General features: G+C 41.2%; 1 long non-coding RNA gene across 1 annotated transcript; it reads left to right on the top strand.

Moving 5' to 3' along the window:
- The first annotated feature begins 2,704 nt into the window (after nucleotides 1–2,704).
- On the top strand, nucleotides 2,705–22,230 carry LOC117508248. The gene is made up of 3 exons (XR_004560029.1): nucleotides 2,705–2,714; nucleotides 14,109–14,112; nucleotides 22,056–22,230. It is a non-coding gene; the product is annotated as an uncharacterized LOC117508248 (long non-coding RNA).
- The last annotated feature ends 362 nt before the right edge of the window (nucleotides 22,231–22,592 follow it).

Raw genomic sequence — 22,592 nt, forward strand, 5'->3', positions numbered from 1 at the left:
AAATTCAGAAGAGGCAGGCATGAGGACTTTATGCGGACATTCCACTGTTTAAGGACATTTTTTAATGAAAGACGTGCGCGCAAATTCGCCGAGTCGTTTCCGTGACGACTCGGCAAATCTGTGTGTGCCGCGACATGAAAAACACCTCCGTGTTGAAAACCATTTGTAAAATTCAGGCAGCTTTTGATGGCTTTCAACAAGTGAGTAACTGAGAAATTGTTTAGCAGCTTGGGCATGTTCCAACTTGCCCGTTAAGGTTTCCAACGGAGGTGTTTTTCCTGTCGCGACCCCCCGCGGTCAGGTCCGGCCCAACATGCGACTCTGCCCGCACGTTCTTTCATTACAAAATGTCCGTTAACAATGGAATGTCCGAATAAACTCCTCATGCCAACTTCTTCTGAAAGTTCTCTGTTCTCTGAGGACTTACTGGGTCAACAGAGCCTGAAATGTGGATGTTTTCAACTTGAAACGGTGAGACGCTGCCGCCTCGAAGCGCAGATCGCCATCAGGCGCTGTGGGCCGTCCTTACGGCGACACTACCAGACCAAAATCTCTCATCAGCCGTTAACATTTTTACCGAAAACCAGCTGAATTTATCGAATGGTGTCCACTCAGTTGTGCCTTACAGTTTTGAAAAAATTTTGATCAAACAAAGCAGCAGTCTCTGAGCCATTCCTAAACAATGAAAAAATCGACGAGAGGGTGGGCGACTCCTCACTCAAAGACTGCCCACAGGCGAATGATGTAACCGACAGGCGTGAAAAAACTCTCGCATGCCCACGAGGGTTCAAGCATGTCTGATGTAATCACACGTGATTCAAATCCATATGGTTTGTGAAAAAAATAATAAGGTCGGATACTTTTCTAATAGACCACGTATATATATATATATATATATATATAATATAATATAATATATATAAATGTGGTGCTCTTTGCGCTCTCAAATCCAAAACACAGCGCTGCTTTGACACAGAGCTTCTCCGCTGTGCCTCTCCGCGAACATTTCAAATAAAATAAATGAAACCAAACAGACACGTTGCCCAACTGAAGTTTTCCCCTTAAGTCCGATCATGCGCTGGATTCCAGCGACAGATGATCTTTGTACATGTGTGTGTGCGTCAATGTGTGCATTTGGAGTCCAAAGCACAGATGGTTTTCACCCTCCACAGTCTTTCTATTCCTCAGCCGGAGTGCAGATTCAACCTGTCATCTTTGTTTGTTTTTTTTTTTTGTTTTTTTTTGTCTTTTAAACTTGTTTTATGTCAAACACGGCACTTGATGCTGCAGGGGTGGAAGGCACTGCATGCTGGCTGTAGAGGACTGTATCTCTTCGCGGTGTACAGCTGTGCTCCGGCTTAGTTTCACCTCTGCAAACAGTCACTGCCCAATCAAATATCTTCTACTTTTATATTGTAGTAACAAGTAACGGAGGTGTTTATGGGAAATGTATCGGAGTAAAAGTATAAATTTTATTGAGGAAATGAGGTAAAAGTGAAAGTCACCAGAAATGTAAAGACTGAAATAACATACAAATACGTCAAAATTCTTCTTAAGTACATTAACAAAGTATTTCTACTTTGTTACATTACAACTCTGGCAGCAGCGCACAGAAACAGCCGTTCATTTACATGGTTTGTGTCATTCGACAGGACACTTTCCTGTATGATAAAGATATTTATTGATATGTATTTGCTTGAAATGAGCATGACTACTAATTGCATTTTATCTATGGAGCCCAACATGAGGAATAGCTCAAAGTAGTGATCTTAAATGCTCTTAAAATATAGAAATGAAGGCAGTTTAATGTTACGTTTCTTGTCTCCACTATAATGAAAGTTCCTGGCTGTGAATCCTGATGTTTTTGGTATATATGTCTTACTGGACTTTAACTCTCAGGACCTGTCAAATTAGTAAAAAAAAAAAAAAAAAATTATATTCCAGAAAATATGGAAAGTGCCACTTGTATTTTCACATCTTGTGTTATATTGCGACTGTTAATATCATGTTTCTCTTCAACTGCGTATGTATGTATCCATGAAGGTTAGCTCCTATGAAAAGATCCACATGCTGAAGATGTGCTAGAATGCAGACACTGTAAAGACCGTTGATACTTTCTGGGATTTGGGGACATATAAATAATACTGAACTAAGTTGATGACCATGAACAGGATGAAGAACACAGCCATAAACACCTGAACCAGACGTAATGACTTCGAGTGTACCGCCACAACTGTCGTGAAGCTGTTACAAGCACATTCAACCTCACAAGGACATGTTTTGAAGCTGTGAATTCAGACAGAGCTTTGAATTTCAGTGTTTGCCAATCAAGCACCGGCTTAATAGGCCATGATCTAACGCTCATTCAACGATATGCTTAATGAGCTGCAGAGCAGCCATTTAAGCAACACAATTATCATTTTATTTGAATACAGAAAATATATGAATACTAATGTGAATCATTAGAATTCATTGGCCTCCGTTCTTGTCAACTTCTCAGAGATGTTTTGCATTAAACACACAAAGGCTTTAACTCCAGTACACAAATGGGTGCATGGTTACATGGAATCGCTTCACAAGCATCACTAACAACATTGGTAACAGTATATTACCATTTTCAGAATTTGCTTAACACTATAATATTAAAAATATTAGGGTATATCGTGTGTATATATACATCAATGATCATTTGGACAAGACTATGCGCTGTTCCGGTGTCGCCAACCAAACAGTCACCTCTAAAAACTGGTCTGCCCTGCCTTCACTGCGCATGTGCTTGAGACTGACTCAGACTGAGTCTCTTCACCCAAAGTGATCAAAGGGAATAATGTGATTATTAACCATCAGATGACAAAGTAAAACCTCTTAAATCATTATAAAGTCAGTTTTAACCAGAAATGAGGCTGTTTTAAGCAGAAACAAGGCGATAATCAGTCAGTCACTACTGATCCTCCGGAATGATGTAGGTGCAGCAGCATGTCAGATTCAGATATGCTGCTGTGGCGCTGTGATCAGTCCTGTCTTTTATTATGAAGTATGGCAGAATTTATGCAGAAATGATTGTTGTACAAAAGCTTCAGATATCTGTCGCAGAGACAAATGATGACTGGAGTGCTGTTTTAAGCAGAAATGAGGCGATAATCTGTGAATCACTGCCGATGCTCAGAAATGATGCAGGTGCACTGAAAGCAGGGCAGACCGATTTTTAGTGGGGACCGTTCAGTCGGCGACACCGGGTTCGCAAAGAACTTGAGGAATGGCAGCATTGACCTGCATAAAACTGTTATTTAGGTGTAATTATACCCAAAAATGCAAATGAGGTGCTTAAAGGTCATTTTATGTAGTTTGTCAGGCACAGACGGCAGCTGACAGGCAGGCTGTGCTGAGATATCATGCATGTGTCCCTGTTAAGCGGCTGCACACCTCTGCGTCCACTTACGTCATACATGGCATGTCTAGGTTGTACCATTTCAAAGCCTGCCTGTGAAGTGGCTGATGTGTACAACCTTCTTGTTTCTGCCAAAAAAACAAAACAAAACAAAAAAAACAGGTGGATTCTTCATGGCCCCAAAGGGTCATTACACACATTTTTTGTTGAAGACAAAACAGTTGGACAATTTAAATAAAATGAAAAGGTCACTTTTAAGCTCCACATGTAAAAATTTAAATAAGCAATGTTGAAAGTAAGGAATAAATAAATAATGAAAAAGGATTACACACATTACATTAGCCTGGCACGTGTGGAGCAGCTTGTATGCTCTCTCTGTGTTGTCTTTGATGCCTTCCACTCGCTCCCCTCGAGATGTGAATTCACAAGGAGGTGGGCTCTCCGACCAGTCAGCCAAAACCCAGGCTCAGAGTATCATTCGGCTGTCGGGGGAGTGAGGCCTACTGACTACCACATGCACAGCGACTCCTGCTGGCCTCCATCACACATGCAGATGTCAAAATTGCCAGGTGATGGGGGTAGGGGCTTGGAAATGCAATGATGCAATGTTCCAGCCTCCACTGTGTCTGGGGCATGTGGACCTTTTCTTGGGAGCTGACCTTCATGGACACATATGCAAGGAAAGGAGCAGATCTTAATCAGCATACATGTTTTAAATAGTGGGGAAAACCCGCACAAGACGTAGGAACTATATCTCCACTTAGAAAGGAACTGGGTATGGATGAGATTGATGTTCTTACTTGACGTTCTTACTGTGATGCAAGAGTGCTAACCATTGAGACACCATGCTGCAATAAACCAACAGGTAGAAAACAGACAGGAAGACAGTCAATCCTGATGTCAGCATTATTATCAGTAATGGTATAATGGTAAGTATAATAAGCCAAAACTTTATATATTAATCAATTACTTTGTTACCCAAAGTAGAGAAGCTTGAATCTTCGACTGGACTGGGTTGCTTGACGTGAGAACGTTTCGCTTCAAATTGCAGAAGCTTCCTCAGCTAAAATTCTTGCTCTGGTAGTCGGACTCAGGAGACTCATCATGGGAGCTGTCAGGAGAGGCGTCAGTCCCATCATTAGGAGGGATAGCTACCCTGTCATTAGCAGGGTGCTAACTAGAGCACACTAGGTGCTAATTAAAGCAACTGTTTAGTCATGGCAGTCTGCCTCTCAGTAGGAGGGGTCTGGTTAGGTTTAAAACTCCAGCTTTTGTGGCTTCTGCTTGTTCTTCTCTACAAGGGTCAAGACAGAAGTCAGACTACCAGAGCAAGAATTTTAGCTGAGGAAGCTTCAGCGATTTGAAGCACAACGTCCTTGCGTCAAGCAACGCAGTCCAGTCGAACATTCAAGCTTCTCTACTATGGAAACCACCTGGACAACTGAGAGCCTTCACAGAAACTTTGTTACCCAAACACAAACCAAGTAAATTGCCCATAAGGGCAAAGAACACAACTGTAACTTGATTTTTGGCTGGTGGTCATAAAAAAAATGTACAGTAGATTTCCACCTCCATGGACTTGCATCAATTTCCCCCATATTTTTGGTGGCCAAGTAGTTAGTGCACTTGGTTTCAGTGCGGAAGGTTCCCGGTGTTGCTAACCAAATGGTCCCCACTAAAAATCAGTCTACCTTGCCTTCACTGCTCATGCGTCATTTTGAGCGTCAGCAGTGATTCACCAATTACCACCTCGTTTCTGCTTGAAACTGCACTCGGATCATCATCTATCTCAATGACAGGTATCTGAAGCTTTTGTAGTTGTACAACAATCATTTCCACATAAATTCAGCATTATTTCATCATAAAAGATGGGGGAAGGGATCAGAGCGCCACAGCAGCAAGATGTGCTGTGACTATATCATTTCAGAGCGTCAGTAGCGACTCACTATCGCTTCATTTCTGCTTAAAACAGACTCGTTTCTGCTTAAAACTGACTTTAGAATGATTTAAGAGGTGTTACTTTGACATCTGATGGTGAAAGATCACATTATTCCCTTTGATCGCTTTGGGCATAGAGAGTCAGTCTCAGACGTGCTGCTGTGGTGTGAAATGACGCATGCACAGTGAAGGCAGGGCGGACCAATTTTTAGGGGGGACCGTTCGGTCGGCGGCACTGGTTCAAACCCCACCCCTGCCACATTTCTCCATCCAGTGTGGAGCTGTGTCAGTAAGGGTATCCGGCGTAAAACTGGAGCCTTTTCAACATGCAGATCCACCTCGGATTTGCTGTGGCGCCCCCCGAGTGCGAACAAAGGAGCAGCCGAAGGGTCTTACTACTGTTTGATATTGTACATCAGTTCATATATGTTTCAAATCAATAGAATATATTATCATGTGGATATGTGCACATGTTCATGCATGGAGAAATCTTCACTGGGGTAGTCATGGTGAGCTTGGAGAGGAAGCCTTGTGACCAGAAGATCTTTGATTTGATTCTCAGTGAGACAGGAAAATCATTAAGTTCCCTTCAGAGAAGTCCTTAATCCTCAGCGTAATTAATAAAGTACTTTTAGCATAAACATCAGATGGCAAGAAATGCAGCCCATTTATCTTTTAATGAGAATATATGCAGACAGATGTTGCGTTTCTTTTATGCATCCATTATTTGGACATTTATGCTAACGAAATATGATTCCAAGCTTTGACCCATGCATCGCACGGTTAAAGCTAATAATGATTAATCCTTTGTGAGTGCAATCAGCCTGACTGAGCCAGAGTGAGGCTGTGTGGTTAAGTTTAGCTTGAGGACAGACCGACTTTAACCACAAAATCAAATGCAAACTTGCAAACTGCTATTTTCTTGCAGTATCTCTCGCGGCCGCAGCCTGCTGTGACACAGATTTTACAGCTACATTAGTGCACAAGGAATTACAGGGAGGTAATTGATATGGTCGAGTCTACGGAGGCGCTAATGCTGGAGCCTTAGTTAAGGAGCACTAAACTGTTTTGAGCTGGCAATGCCTGCAGAGCTGCTCCCCACTTGGCCTTTCAATATAAGTGCTTGTTGCCATTTTTCTCAAAGCTTCTGGAGATTTTAGCAGATCTTAGTTTGAAGTTTATGCACCAGCATATGCATTAAAGCATATCAGAAGGGCCAACTAGACTCTGAACATAAGAGGAGGGACATTCTTTTCACACATGGAGTCACACAAAAATGGATCTCATGTGGATTTTAAGGATTTGAGAGTTAGACGTTTAAAGATGAATCTGTAATCTGTAAAATAGCGTGTCTATAAAGTACAAATCTACCCTGAATGGCGGAGGCTTGCAGCCACTTTCACCAGGAAGCAACCAAAGGCCAGTGATCCCTCTGTCTGGCCCCGTCTGAGAACACATGCAAAATGAGCACTGTCACGCCGAAGGCTTATTATCATGCTGGTGGAATGCTCTTAGTAGCGCTGATTAACACCCGAGACTTTGAGATTTTGCAGTGTTCCATGTAATACAGGCTGTGAAATGAATATAACAAAACACAAGATGCACAAGGATTAATTTTGTATGACCATCCATACAACAACCAGTTGTGAGCACAGTTCTGCTAATCAGCTAGCAACTAATTAGCCAAGCTAAATTATTAATTCGTGGATTCATTTTTCCAGCTAATTCTGAAAAACATGAATGTGGTTTGGGGGTGTTGTAAAGAGGAGAAGATGTTGCTATATGAGGACACACAGAAACACCGCAGACTGCTAATTTTTTTTTTTTTTTTACAAACCTTATTGAAAAATGGCTGTATAGCAATAGTGCACGTTTTTCTTTTAAAATGTCTGAGACTTTTAGTGAAAGGTCAGAAAGGAGCAAGAAGCTTTGACAGACATGCTAGGAATTATCACAACAAAAAAATAGAGCCTATTTTAGATAAATACAACACATTTGCTTTCATTGTGGTGTTCTCCGGTATCATGCGGAAAGGACTATTTAGGTATTTGTGATATAAAAGTGTGTGTCCTTGTCCTTGGAAGCTGAACGGACTATCTGAAATGAAAACTGTAAATGCTACATTATGCACATTTTAGCAAAACAATCAATCAATCAATCAATCAATTTTTTTTATATAGCGCCAAATCACAACAAACAGTTGCCCCAAGGCGCTTTATATTGTAAGGCAAGGCCATACAATAATTATGTAAAACCCCAACGGTCAAAACGACCCCCTGTGAGCAAGCACTTGGCTACAGTGGGAAGGAAAAACTCCCTTTTAACAGGAAGAAACCTCCAGCAGAACCAGGCTCAGGGAGGGGCAGTCTTCTGCTGGGACTGGTTGGGGCTGAGGGAGAGAACCAGGAAAAAGACATGCTGTGGAGGGGAGCAGAGATCGATCACTAATGATTAAATGCAGAGTGGTGCATACAGAGCAAAAAGAGAAAGAAACAGTGCATCATGGGAACCCCCCAGCAGTCTACGTCTATAGCAGCATAACTAAGGGATGGTTCAGGGTCACCTGATCCAGCCCTAACTATAAGCTTTAGCAAAAAGGAAAGTTTTAAGCCTAATCTTAAAAGTAGAGAGGGTGTCTGTCTCCCTGATCTGAATTGGGAGCTGGTTCCACAGGAGAGGAGCCTGAAAGCTGAAGGCTCTGCCTCCCATTCTACTCTTACAAACCCTAGGAACTACAAGTAAGCCTGCAGTCTGAGAGCGAAGCGCTCTATTGGGGTGATATGGTACTACGAGGTCCCTAAGATAAGATGGGACCTGATTATTCAAAACCTTATAAGTAAGAAGAAGAATTTTAAATTCTATTCTAGAATTAACAGGAAGCCAATGAAGAGAGGCCAATATAGGTGAGATATGCTCTCTCCTTCTAGTCCCCGTCAGTACTCTAGCTGCAGCATTTTGAATTAACTGAAGGCTTTTTAGGGAACTTTTAGGACAACCTGATAATAATGAATTACAATAGTCCAGCCTAGAGGAAATAAATGCATGAATTAGTTTTTCAGCATCACTCTGAGACAAGACCTTTCTGATTTTAGAGATATTGCGTAAATGCAAAAAAAGCAGTCCTACATATTTGTTTAATATGCGCTTTGAATGACATATCCTGATCAAAAATGACTCCAAGATTTCTCACAGTATTACTAGAGGTCAGGGTAATGCCATCCAGAGTAAGGATCTCCAGACTTCCTCATACAATGCCACAACTCTTCTCTTGGCACCCTATCATAAGCTTTTTCTAAGTCCACAAACACACAATGTAACTCTTTCTGTCCTTCTCTGTACTTTTCCAACAGTATTCTCAGAGCAAACATTGCATCTGTAGTGCTCTTTCTCGGCATGAAACCATATTGCTGCTCACAGATCTTCACCTGTTTTCTAAGCCTAGCTTCTACTACTCTTTCCCATAACTTCATGCTGTGGCTGATCAGCTTTATGCCTCTGTAATTACTGCAGCTCTGCACATCACCCTTGTTCTTGAAAATAGGAACCAGCACACTTCGTCTCCACTCCTCAGGCATCCTCTCACTTTCCAAGATTTTATTAAACAATCTGGTTAGAAACTCTATTGCCATCTCTCCTAGACATTTCCATGCCTCCATTGGAATGTCATCTGGACCAACTGCCTTTCCACTCTTCATCCTCTTCATAGCAGCCCTCACTTCTTCCTTGCTAATCTCTTTTACTTCCTGATTTACTCTCACCACATCATCCAGCCTTTTCTCTCGCTCATTTTCTTTATTCATCAACTCTTCAAAATATTCCCTCCACCTTCTCAGCACACACTCCTCACTTGTCAGCACATTACCATGTGCATCTTTTACCACCCTAACCTGCTGCACATCCTTTCCAGCTCTGTCCCTTTGTCTGGCCAATCAGTACAAGTCCTTTTTTCCTTCCTTACTATTCAACTTCTTGTACAGCTCACAATATGCCTTTTCCTTTGCTTTTGCCACTTTTCTTCTCGCCTTACGCCGCATCTCCTTGTACTCCTGTCTACTTTCTTCATCTCTCCGACTATCCCAAAACTTTTTCGCCAACCTCTTTCTCATTATGCTTTCCTGGACCTCTTCATTCCACCACCATGTCTCCTTGTCTTCCTTCCACTGTCCAGATGTCATACCCAGTACTGCCCTAGCTGTCTCCCTCACCACATCTGCAGTACTTTTCCAGTTGTCCAAAATTGCTTCCCCTCCAACTAGTGCTTCTCTCACCTGCTCGCCCCTCTGTCAACCCCACATAAATCTGTGCGGGAAAATAAAGAGCAAGTGAAAGTGCACAAACACACAAGCTCAAATTTTTAGTGTCTCTGCAGCAAAGTCTGCCGTATCATAGCGCAGGACTCGAGAGAATTTTTGTAGTGGGGAGATGTAATAATTGGTATCTTCTGTGATAAGTACTGCTGAACACAGTCAGTCTCTTCAAAATAAATGATGAAACAGTAATGGTATAAGGGGAATTAATGAGTGTGAAGAGAAAGCTGAACATGATCTATTATTCAGCTCAGAGTAGCTCGGCTTGAGAAGCTGAGACCAAGAAAAACTTTAGAACTGATTTTCATAGAAAAACACTGGAAACTCATGTATCTAGGAATCACGTATCTTTGCTCCTTCCCGCATGACAAAGTTGCAATCATACTTCAACATAAATCAAGTTGGCAATCAGTTGTATTGAATACTAACTTAAATATTCAGGCATTTGTTGATGTTATAGGATTTGACCTTGTCATTTTTTGACACATGAAGTGCATCAAAGGCTGCCAACTGCACACTGATTGTATTATTACAAATTATGAGCTTCCCCGACTTTCTCATCATCTCATTAGTCATAATGACTCCAGCAGAGCGACTGTGCACAGCCGCACCAAAGAGGAGGAACTGAGCGGCATGAAAAATCAAAACTACAGATGCACGACTGAGAAAATTTATTCTTGAAATTGAATTCACATGTTCCGTTTCATTCAACATTAACAATGTGACAAATGGTAAATGGTAAATGGACTGCATTTATATAGCGCTTTTCCATCTGCATCAGACGCTCAAAGCGCTTTACAATTATGCCTCACATTCACTCCGATGTCAGGGTGCTGCCATACAAGTCGCTCACTACACACCGGGAGCAATAAGGGATTAAAGACCTTGCCCAAGGGCCCTTAGTGATTTTCCAGTCAGGCGGGGATTTGAACCCAGGATCTTCTGGTCTCAAGCCCAACACCTTAACCACTAGACCATCACCTCCCCAAATAAAGCTGTCAGAGAACCAAAGCTCCAGCCTGTCATTTGCACATCACATAATGCTTTTGAGTCAATCTATTTTGGGTTTATTGTTCTACTCAAATATTAGGGTGCGCTGAAAAGTTCATAAAATGAACACAAGCACAAATATTTTTCCCCTTCTTGATCTCATATCAAATTCTAAATTATAGCACAGTGTCTCAAAACACAACTCTTTACATTTTTCAAAAACACTTTTCTCCTCCAAATGAACTATACAAATTGCACTCAGTGTTTATGTTGTGAGACACGTTTTTAAATTCAACACAATGGCAATATTGTGAGGATCAAAAGTTTAGCTCACTGAAAATAGGTTTTGAGAGTGTATGTGTGTTGTGAACCCACTTATGTAAGGTGCATGCGTCAGAGTGCTGCCTGCACTGGACTTCAGACTTGCTTCTAGGGTGTCTCAAGTGCAAACAGTTTCATCATATGTGCCAACTTCACACGTGACAACACATTATTTTTAGAAGAAGAGGAAAATGGGCACTGTATGAAAGATGCATTATGATGTATTTGGCTTTAAAAACATGGTCTAGATTTCATCGTTTGTCACATTTTGCTCTGAAAGTCATGCAGGTGTTCTGTGTAGCAAGAAGCCTGTCTTCAACATTAACCTCCTAAGTTTGCATGAAGCAAAAGGTCATAAACTTTCTTCAAAGAAGAATCCAGCACAGCTGAAGGAATTTATATATCCTGTACATTTTGTTCTGACCATAGATTTTAGAAAGTTTATCAAATGTGTGCTTTTTCATATATGGTTATTGTTGTGCACTGTTTCCAAGAATTGTTTCCAAGAGTTTTGTAATACAGGACTTGCTTGGTTTTAAGTGGGAATTTAAGAAGTGGAAAGTGGTGTTGTGTGGGCCGCCAGAAGAGGAGGTACTGCTGGCCCACCACCAGAGGGCGCCCTGCCTGAAGTGCGGGCTTCAGGCACGAGAGGGCGCTGCCGCCTTACAGGAACAGCCGAGGTGACAGCTGTCACTCATCAACTATGACAGCTTTCACCGATCATCTGCATCTCACCCTGGATAAAAGCAGGATGACACCTCCACCACGTTGCCGAGATATCGACTTCTGTGAGAGGTAACTTTCTCTGCCAGCATTAATTGATTCCAAGAGCTATTGTGTTGCAGCTGTCAACCAGAGGACCGGGGTGGGTCGCGACTGTTTCGTCCTACTTCCCGTCAGATAAGTGGTTAAACAGACGCTGCACGAGTGTGTGTTAGAGGTGGAGGTGGAATTCCCACCGTTATTGTTACGGGGTGTACACACACCCACACTTGACTGTCTTTGTTCTCCGCCAGCAGTACCAGATCCGACACGCTGAGACGGTGGCCACCTGGGGACTTCGGGACTTGGCGGCTCCAGTATCCTTCGGGTTCGGTGGCGGTGGAAATCGTGTGGTTCCGGTTCATCTCCAGACGGGCGTCTCCTATCGTCGAGCCTGCCCACACGACACCTTCATTAATTGACTTGTATTTATTCTGTAATCTGCTGTGTGTGGTTGTGACATTCACAACAGTAAAGTGTTCTACTTTAACTCCCTCTATTGTCCGTTCATTTACGCCTCCTGTTGTGGGTCCGTGTCACTACACTTTCCCAACAAGTGGTTTATTATAAAACTAGACAAAGAAATGCAGTAAAAACTACAATACCCAGAATTCTTGGGGGTGGAGCTTTTAACCCTTTAAAAGTGCGAAACCTGGGGAGACGCTCTCTTACGCTGACTCTTCCTCCTGCACTTTTTCTTTTCTTGGGTCTTGAGATGCTCGCCGTTGCCATCCTACTTTATGACCCTTTGTTCTTTCAACCACGTGTTGTTTGAATTGATTTCTTGTTTGTGCGCACAACAAGACATTATTTTTTACTTTTCTTCCACAGTTAACTTTTACCTCAACTTTTTGTGAAGTTATGGTGCTGGCGCAAGTACTTCCTTTGACGAGTTTTCAAGTTAAAACCTTTTTTTTTTAAATTAAACTCCAAATTTATCTTGTGAACATTTTTCTTACAAAGAACTATTTTTGTATCAAGTTTTTGATTTGACCTGGCTTCCAAAGATGATGACGAAAGATGAATTTTTGCTTTTGGCGAATAGAGAATAAAGACACTCAAACCTTTATTCTGACAATCCCAGACAGCAAGCGCTGCAGAGGTATATACATCCAGGTCAGCTTGAGCCGAGCAGTGATTCGAAATGTCATCAGAAAGTCACAGCTTTAACAGCATAAATCATCTCTGGTTACCAACGAAACCTGGCGCAGTGACTAGCAGAGTCCCTCTGTCAAGGTCCTTCAAGTCAGCTGTTGCAGACGGATGGTTCATCGACTGGAAATGAGACGGCTCCCAGCACCTGACCTCACAGAGATCTACCTGCACTGCGCCCCAAGTAAGCTCTGGTTTTTGGCAGAATCTAAGTGGAGTGGCTTCATTTAATTCTATTCCCTGTCATTAACAATATCTCACGTTAATAAATACCAAAGTAAATCCCCTGCTACCTGGGACGTAAATCATTCTTAAACTCCTGCAACTAAACCATATTACATAAATGTAGTAGACTAATTGTCCATTGAACTTCATCATCATAAGATTGCATTACTGTGATATGTCCTGTTATTTAACTCCTGACTGAGTTAAATAAATGTTTTAAATGTATGCAGTTGTCTGTGGTTTGTATGGTTTACAGAGGTATCGGATCTTGACCTGTAGAACTTCTGACTGGAAGATCAGAGACTGATTTAATATTTCCTATTGACTGACCATAAAATAATTGATATTATAACCTTGTTATAATATGATTGTCATAGGTGGTGCCCCCATTATTCGAGGTAAAATTACCCACAAGTGGTAATATCTACACATCCTAAAAACACATTGCTCCGTTACACTTGTTTGTGCCCCTGAGGAGTTTGTCTCCTCAGTAATTAAGAACCTTGGCTGTTTGTCCTCTTCTGTTTACTCAGCAGTCAGAAATGTGGGTGTTATATTTGACCAGGGTCTCAATTTTGATACACATTACCCATCGTGCGGAATCTTTCTTTTTTACAGTTTTACTGAACATTGCCCACCTTAGAAACATTGTGTCTCAAGCTGAAGTGAAACCATGGACGAAATGATCATCCATGGTTTTATTTCATCACATCTTGACTATTGTAATTCGCTGTTCCCTAGCCTCAGTAAGTCTTCTCTGGATTGTTGACAACGGTCAAGGAGGTCTCATGTAACACCCATTTTGTCCTCTTTGCACTGGCTCCCCATTCAGTCAAGACTACAGTTTTAAATACTGGTAATGATTAATTACAGCACCTATAACGTGTATTTATTTTTAAATTGTGATTAATCACACTTTGCTTCATTTTATTTAGATCTCTCAACCTTTGTTTCTAAATATGTCACTGACTTTGTCTGTAGATAAAGTGTTTTTCAGAGCAATAACTAGGTTAGTTCTGGGTTAGATCTGTGCATTTGGACACGTTTTTGCACAGTTTAAACAACAACACCAGATCAGATATGTACACTCAACAAAAATATAAATGCAACACTTTTGGTTTTGCTCCCATTTTGTATGAGATGAACTCAAAGATCTAAAACTTTTTCCACATACACAATATCACCATTTCCCTCAAATATTGTTCACAAACCAGTCTAAATCTGTGATAGTGAGCACTTCTCCTTTGCTGAGATAATCCATCCCACCTCACAGGTGTGCCATACCAAGATGCTGATTAGACACCATGATTAGTGCACAGGTGTGCCTTAGACTGTCCACAATAAAAGGCCACTCTGAAAGTTGCAGTTTTATCACATAGCACAATGCCACAGATGTCGCAAGATTTGAGGGAGCGTGCAATTGGCATGCTGACAGCAGGAATGTCAAGCTGAGCTGTTGCTCGTGTATTGAATGTTCATTTCTCTACCATAAGCTGTCTCCAAAGGCGTTTCAGAGAATTTGGCAGTACATCCAAGCGGCCTCACAACCGCAGACCACGTGTAACCACACCAGCCCAGGACCTCCACATCCAGCATGTTCACCTCCAAGATCGTCTGAGACCAGCCACTCGGACAGCTGCTGAAACAATCGGTTTGCATAACCAAAGAATTTCTGCACAAACTGTCAGAAACCGTCTCAGGGAAGCTCATCTGCATGCTCGTCATCCTCATCGGGGTCTCGACCTGACTCCAGTTTGTCGTCGTAACCGACTTGAGTGGGCAAATGCTCACATTCGCTGGCGTTTGGCACGTTGGAGAGGTGTTCTCTTCACGGATGAATCCCAGTTCACACTGTTCAGGGCAGATGGCAGACAGCGTGTGTGGCGTCGTGTGGGTGAGCGGTTTTCTGATGTCAATGTTGTGGATCGAGTGGCCCATGGTGGCGGTGGGGTTATGGTATGGGCAGGCGTCTGTTATGGACGAAGAACACAGGTGCATTTTATTGATGGCATTTTGAATACACAGAGATACCGTGACGAGATCCTGAGGCCGATTGTTGTGCCATACATCCAAGAACATCACCTCATGTTGCAGCAGGATAATGCACGGCCCCATGTTGCAAGGATCTGTACACAATTCTTGGAAGCTGAAAATGTCCCAGTTCTTGCATGGCCGGCATACTCACCGGACATGTCACCCATTGAGCATGTTTGGGATGCTCTGGACCGGCGTATACGACAGCGTGTACCAGTTCCTGCCAATATCCAGCAACTTCGCACAGCCATTGAAGAGGAGTATACCAACATTCCACAGGCCACAATTGACAACCTGATCAACTCTATGCGAAGGAGATGTGTTGCACTGCATGAGGCAAATGGTGGTCACACCAGATACTGACTGGTATTCCCCCCCCCTCCCCCCCCAATAAAACAAAACTGCACCTTTCAGAGTGGCTTTTTATTGTGGGCAGTCTAAGGCACACCTGTGCACTAATCATGGTGTCTAATCAGCATCTTGATATGGCACACCTGTGAGGTGGGATGGATTATCTCAGCAAAGGAGAAGTACTCACTATCACAGATTTAGTCTGGTTTGTGAACAATATTTGAGGGAAATGGTGATATTGTGTATGTGGAAAAAGATTTAGATCTTTGAGTTCATCTCATACAACATGGGAGCAAAACCAAAAGTGTTGCGTATATATTTTTGTTGAGTGTGTATATATATATATATATATATATATATATATATATATATATATATATATATATATATATATATATATATATATATATATATTATACAAATAATGGACAACAACAACATCGTGTATGTTGGATGACTTGCCATCCATCATTTGTTATGTTCTCCACCCCCCTCCTAAATTAAGCCGCACCTCAGCGTAAAATTTTCGTAACAACTTTGCAAGACTTTGCCTGTCAAGTTCTGTCCAGTGACAGTTTGTTGATTCAGCTCCAATTGAGGTGATCGACAATTTTGAAGCGATGAATGCTTCTAAAATGTCAGTAGCATGCTAGTCTACCTTCTTAGTGTTTTTGGCATCCTTGGAGTTCAATATTTCCACCAGTTCCACCTCAGTGAACTCAGCAAACCTCGCTGGCAGATGATTTTCTGCTGCTGTTGACGTTTGTTGCCATTTTTTCAAACAGCGTCTGTCAGCTAGTTCCTGACCTTCGTATGCCGCGCTCTGATTGGCTAGCTGTTGGCAGTAAGCTCTAACGCTATTGGTCAGTGGGAACCGATCCAATATAACTTTTGGTCCTAGCCTTTTTGGATCCTTTTGGATCCAACATAACTTTCTGGCATCAAGCATGCCAAAATACAGGGAAATGATGGACAGAAAGGCTAATCTGTGATTGGCTATTGCATTGCTATATATATATATATATATATATATATATATATAGCGGCAAGAAAATCACATTTTGGTTAACAGCCACATTAATGTTTCCTCCTGCTTAACGAGACATATAGGTAAAGTATCTGTTAAATAATTTTCACACCAAAGTTAACTTGCTTTAATAGCAGTCATTGATTTATCTCTAATGTGGAGTTTCTTCATTTACCAATGCATTTGGCTTAACAGCCACACTGAGCTCCATCAGGCTTAAAACAGTTTAAAAATTATTAAAAGGGGTCATATTGTGCAAAATCACTTTTTACCTAACATATCCAAAGTCCCATAATTCGATGAGTGTTTTCATAGATCTATACAACACTTTTCCATCTGTCCTTGGGTAAGGTCCTTAATCCCCAGTTGCTCCCACTGTGAATACGTGGGTTAATTTATTGTGGGGCCACTTAATTTTGATCAACATTTTGCTTGTGAATGTTCCTGAATGAAACTTTCTTCCATAGATTTCCAGCTGTAATTTATGTAGCTTGAGGGGAAATCTTTCTGCTGTATGCTGCCATCCAGTGGTGATATTGCTGTATGAGTTACTCAGCTTATATATATATATATATATATATATGATTGTCTTCCTAAAAGTATTTACTGAATTGGTCTCCTTAATCATAATCCAAAAAAAAAAAAACCCCAAAAAAAACAAATGGCCCTCCTGGAAAATTTTCAGGTGCTGCCACTGACTGTATATATAGTATGAAATAAAATGCACCTTGAAACAAAATATTGTGGATTTACAGTCTGTCTTTGTGATTTAAATCCTGACCTGTGGCCTCGTACTAGGCCTTTAGTTGAACAACATAGGTGGAAAAACCCATTAGGACAGTAAGCCAGCTATTAATGTTGGGTATTGAAAAGAAACTTCAATAGACAGCGATGATAAAGAAAAAAAAGAGAAAAAAACCAACAGAAGTCATCCAAAAGTATGATGACAGTTATATAAAATACTGTGTGGAATATTTCAGTTAAACAAAAGATGACAATGTTGAGTACATTGCTCCAATAACACAGTTAAGCAGAAAATAAATGGGATTACAGCAGAAGCCCAGAGCTCACATTGATGGTGAGGTGTAACAGGTTTAAATTATACTTGTCTTGTGCACTGTAAAGTAATTTAAGTTGTTTTATGCTTGTACTATGCATTATATAATAACTGTGGGCATTTCCCCTGCTGTCAAAAACATTGTAAATCCTTCATGCATCCAGAGACAAGAATGTCACTGAGGAGATAAGTGTAGCATTCAAATGCACTTCTGATGATCAAGTCCAGGAAGTCACTGAAAACCTGGCTCTTAGTCTTGATCCAGGAGAATCACAAACCCAGTCATCCGAGTTCCTTGTTCAGCTTCTCAGTTGCTGCACTCAGGGTACTGGTTTCACAAAGATCACAACATTGTCTGCAAAGTCAACTTAAGTAAACCTTTACAAGACAAAGAAATATTTAAGATATATCAACACAATTTGTGCAAAGAGCATCCTCCTCCAAAAAAAGCCAAGCTGTAGTTTTCTCTGTTTTTCAGAAGGTATTTGTGTAGCCTATGTAAATGAATGGAAGAACATCTGGAACGAGACCAATGGTGTGTTTGTCCTTATGGTGCTGGGACTCAGACCCAGAGAATGTAATTATGTCAGTGCAACAGTAACAGTAATAGCACAAGAGTACAATAGTAAATGGAAAGTGTTCCTCCTGTGACCTTAATTGTTGAATTTTAGAGTTGTGTCTTGTAATAGTTCATGTTATGTTCTGTTCACATGACTGTGGTGTTGAGTTCTGACCAAAATCAGCACAGTGTAGTCCAGGGGTGGCCAAGTTCGGTCCTCGAGAGCCACCTTCCTGACACTCTTAGTTGTCTCCCTGCTCCAACACACTTGAATCTTTCATTGGATTCAGGTGTGTTGGAGCAGGGAGACAACTAAGAGTGTCAGGAAGGTGGCTCTCGAGGACTGAACTTGGCCATCCCTGGTGTAGTCAGTTAAAGAATTTAGAATTTTCAATACTGCACTCTTTTGCAAATTGAAACCTTTTTCAAATTATTCTTTCTAACAGCTCACCTTTTCCCCCCTCTTTATTTTAAATTAACTTAAAATCTTCCTAAATGAGAAAATAAATGTCTTTCTTGCACTTGGTAGACAATGCCCAAACTCTTTTGTCTCCACTTAAGCAATCAGTAGACAAGGCACGTTTGCAAACTGTCTCTGGTGCAGCTCGACTAACAGGTGTTGGTGCTAAGATTCAATCACTCTTAAAACATTCACCCACTTGCAAACCAGGTAACAAACCTGTGATTAATTACCGGACCATTCCGACATTGTGCAGTTCACAGGGTTGTACTTCTAAACAACTTGATTATTGATGATTACCCTCATTGTTAGTAGAAAGACAGGTGCAGTTTGTTTTTTCTGTGTCCCTCCGTTGGGTTGAAATGGAAGTGAGATCAGGTCTGGAAGCATGTGCTTGTGCCACATGCTGCCACATCCACCACAATATGGAACCATCTTTGGTCCTGCCTGGTGATCACCCAAACAACCATTCTGTAGCCACTTCTCAAAAGTAACCATCTATCAGGTGATGCATGATGATCATTTGGGACAACCTATCTGCAGGCTCCATGTCATCCTGTTCAACCAGGGGTCTCAAGTATGGGATGGGGAAAATTGGATGAGTTTCCCCTGGTAATAAAGGCCATAAAGGTTCCCTTTGACTGAGGACATTTAACTAATCTGATTGAATAATTAGTCAAAAATGCATATTTGTGAAAGTGCCTTGACATGTAGCACTTTAAAGTTATATTTTTTTATATTTTTAACTGTTTTTATCACAGTGGTCGAAAACAATTTTACTCTACCTCCCTAAAATGTGAAAAATGGTTTGGACTGGAAACCAAAATAGGCCTGGAGTGTCTCTGATAGTGTGATTAGTTGCCAGCCCACCAATCACAGCATCGTTCTGGATGAGCTAATGTCACCATTTCATAACTCCTCCTGGCCAGAGCGTGAGACCAAAGGGTGTGCTGCCGCTGCTTGGTCTGTCGTTACTGACACTTGCTCCAATGAAATTACACACTGCTTGAAGGAATTTGCCTTCGTGCAGTGGTTGTAGTGGATGTCCTAAAAGGTAGTCAGGAAGAACACTTGAGAGCAATGCTGCTTTTTTCCCCAATTTATTTAATTCATTTCCTGATGCTTTTCCAGGTCTAGGTTCCCACATTTCCCTGTCCTCCAAGTCTTGTAGTTCTTCCCAGGGGATCCTAAGGCATTCCAAATCAGATAGGAAATATAATCTATCAAGCGAGATCTTGTATAGATCAGCATGTAATCATCAGAAGAAATGCTGCCAAAGATCACCAAATCCACAAAACTCACTCTGACTGTCCCAGTAACATCCTGCAGCTGAGAAAGGCTGTGCATGCAGCGACTCAAAACCTATTCAAGGTCCATAACAGCACAAACAAAACAGAATCACATTGCAAAATCTTAATCTGTCAAGCTGCAATGAAATACAGTTTTAAAATGTTGGACCTGTAGTGATGGTTGATTGGCTGGATCTTATTGACTGGGTGTATGTTCTTTCCACAGCTTTGAGTGTGTAACAGTGTTGGATATCTTAATAACTTGCTTGATCAGTTAACACAGCCTGTTGTGGTACCTCACAGACCCAGTGGTTTTGAAATTGGGTTGGATTTTGCACTTGGCCTATATGATTTCTGTTCATGTGAACCTTTTTAATAAATAAACACATGGCATTGATTGTTACTTTGTGTTAAGGGGTATGTTTCATGAGTTAAATATTTCATCTCCAATCATTCCTGTTTTATTTGGGGAGCTGTGCTGTACAAAGAGCTGAAAGTTTGTTCACGGTTTTCTGGCTTAACAGGTGTGTGTGTGTGTATGTGTGTGTGTGTGTGTGTGTGTGTGTGTGTGTGTGTGTGTGTGTGTGTGTGTGTGTGTGTGTGTGTGTGTGTGTGTGTGGTGTGTGTGTGTGTGTGTGTGTGTGTGTGTGTGTGTGTTGGCTGTCACCATTAATTTCCAAAGGTACAGCTGGAATGTGTGCATTTGGCTGTTTTTGAAATCCATATGGGAACAATTCAAACAGAACATGCATGCATGTTTTTGAGGGAGAATCATTTTTGCTGTGTTGTGGGTGCACCGTTTGACCCGCCAGGTTGTAGGTGACTCCGGGGGCATTTTTCTGAGTAGGGGGAAGGCGCGTGGGGGGGTTGAAGCCAACCTTGTCCCTGGGCCCCAGCGAGACACACAGTGGCCTTGTGTTCAACTGTACTGTTACAGCTTGGTGATTAGTATATATAGCTGATTCTCCAGAAATCAGACAAAAACAATCCCTAAAAAAATTGCTTCTGTTGCTGCACTGATATGTATGTAGGTGGTATGCGGCAGACGGTAAACCAGATGTTCCATTGTTTTCAATAAGAGGATGGAAAAAAAAATAGTTCCACCACCATAGGCTGTGGGAGTGGCAGCCACACACTGGTTGCAGAAACAACAACCAACCAAATTATGGACAGCGCCACTAAATTTTTTAAATGGATGGCAGATTTAAGAATATTAGTTGGATGGGGATGGGGGGGTGGGAATAAAACTTTCATTTGGGAGGTTAGCATCATTCCTTTCCTGTGTGCAGTGAGAGAGACATACACACCACTCATATAATTGGTTTCTCCAACCACCAGTGACAGGTCAGTCATTTTCTGTCTTCTTCATTAGAGAAATGGAGACTTCAGATGATGTAAAATGAAAATGTAGAAATTATTACTGTGTAGATACATGCACCTGGACTGAAACAAAGGCTAATTTCTACTATCTTTCAGTGTTATGTCTGGTTGGTCAACTATCTATTGTTCCTGGTTTGATTAGTGACTTTAAGCAACTGTCAGTACAGCCAATTTTTAAAAACTGTATGCTGAACAAATACTATAACTGTGCTGTTGGCATTGATTTTCACCCATTTCTCATCTTTGAATAAGGTATTAAGGTACTCCTTGTCACAGATGCGCAGTCACCGCCTGCACACGGAAGCAGGAAACAGAATTCAGCACAAACCTGTGATGACAGTATACGTATTGAAGATGACATTTTCATACTTTCACTGCAGGCAATTACCTCTGTGAGACTCAAAATGTTTTACTTAATAATGCCTGCACCAGATGGAGGAGCATTCAAGTCCCAGTGAGAAGAAACACAATGGGGGGGGGAGTAATATGTAAAATCACACAAATGAAACATTCATACACAATCCCAGAGAGACCCACATGACACAGCTGAGCTAATGCAGTAAGTATGAGTACAGTGATTGAGGCTATGCAAAAATCTGAGTTCGCACTGACGCAGTAAAGCCACTGTATCATTATAAAACATTAACAACATTTTTGATAGAAAACCTATATTTGGCTTTACAGACACATTTGTTTCCTCCACCTGTTTATTTGTTTCTCTGTTTGTTTGTGAACAGCCTGGAGACAATTTTTCATATATTGTTAGGATTTTTTTTTTTTTTTTTTTTTTTTACTGAAGATTCATATCCTGATAGGTAAGAAGTGATTCAATTTTGAAGGTCATAGGTCAAAGGACAAAGTCCGGAAAAATCTTGGAACAATCCCTATCTTTAATATTGAATGAATATTCAACAAATTATAACTCTGTCAAAAAAGATCACATTTCTTTCATATTTGGCAGCTTTATGTAGGATGGTATCATTTAATGACTGAAAAGGTTGATCCAGATCTGATCCATATTACAGATTTTGTGGTAATTTAAAATGAACATTGAAAACCCCATTTAATGTATATTTTACATTATATCTTAATCACACACAGTTCAATCACTGTCATATTTGAATGTGAGCTGCAGACTGGCACTCACTATCACCTGACAAAGTTTGATCCAGATTGTGGATTTTGTGGACATTTGATTTTAATATTGAAAAGCCCATTTGGTGTACATTTTGTATTATATCTCAAACAAAAGTACCTCAGTCACGCTCATTTGTGGCAATGAGGTGCAAACTGGCACTCTCAGTGAGTAGACTAAGTTTGATCTGCATCTGCATCTGATCCGTATTGCGGAT

This window comes from Thalassophryne amazonica, chromosome 4 (assembly GCF_902500255.1).
Source record: "Thalassophryne amazonica chromosome 4, fThaAma1.1, whole genome shotgun sequence".
Classification (NCBI taxonomy): Eukaryota; Metazoa; Chordata; class Actinopteri; order Batrachoidiformes; family Batrachoididae; genus Thalassophryne; species Thalassophryne amazonica.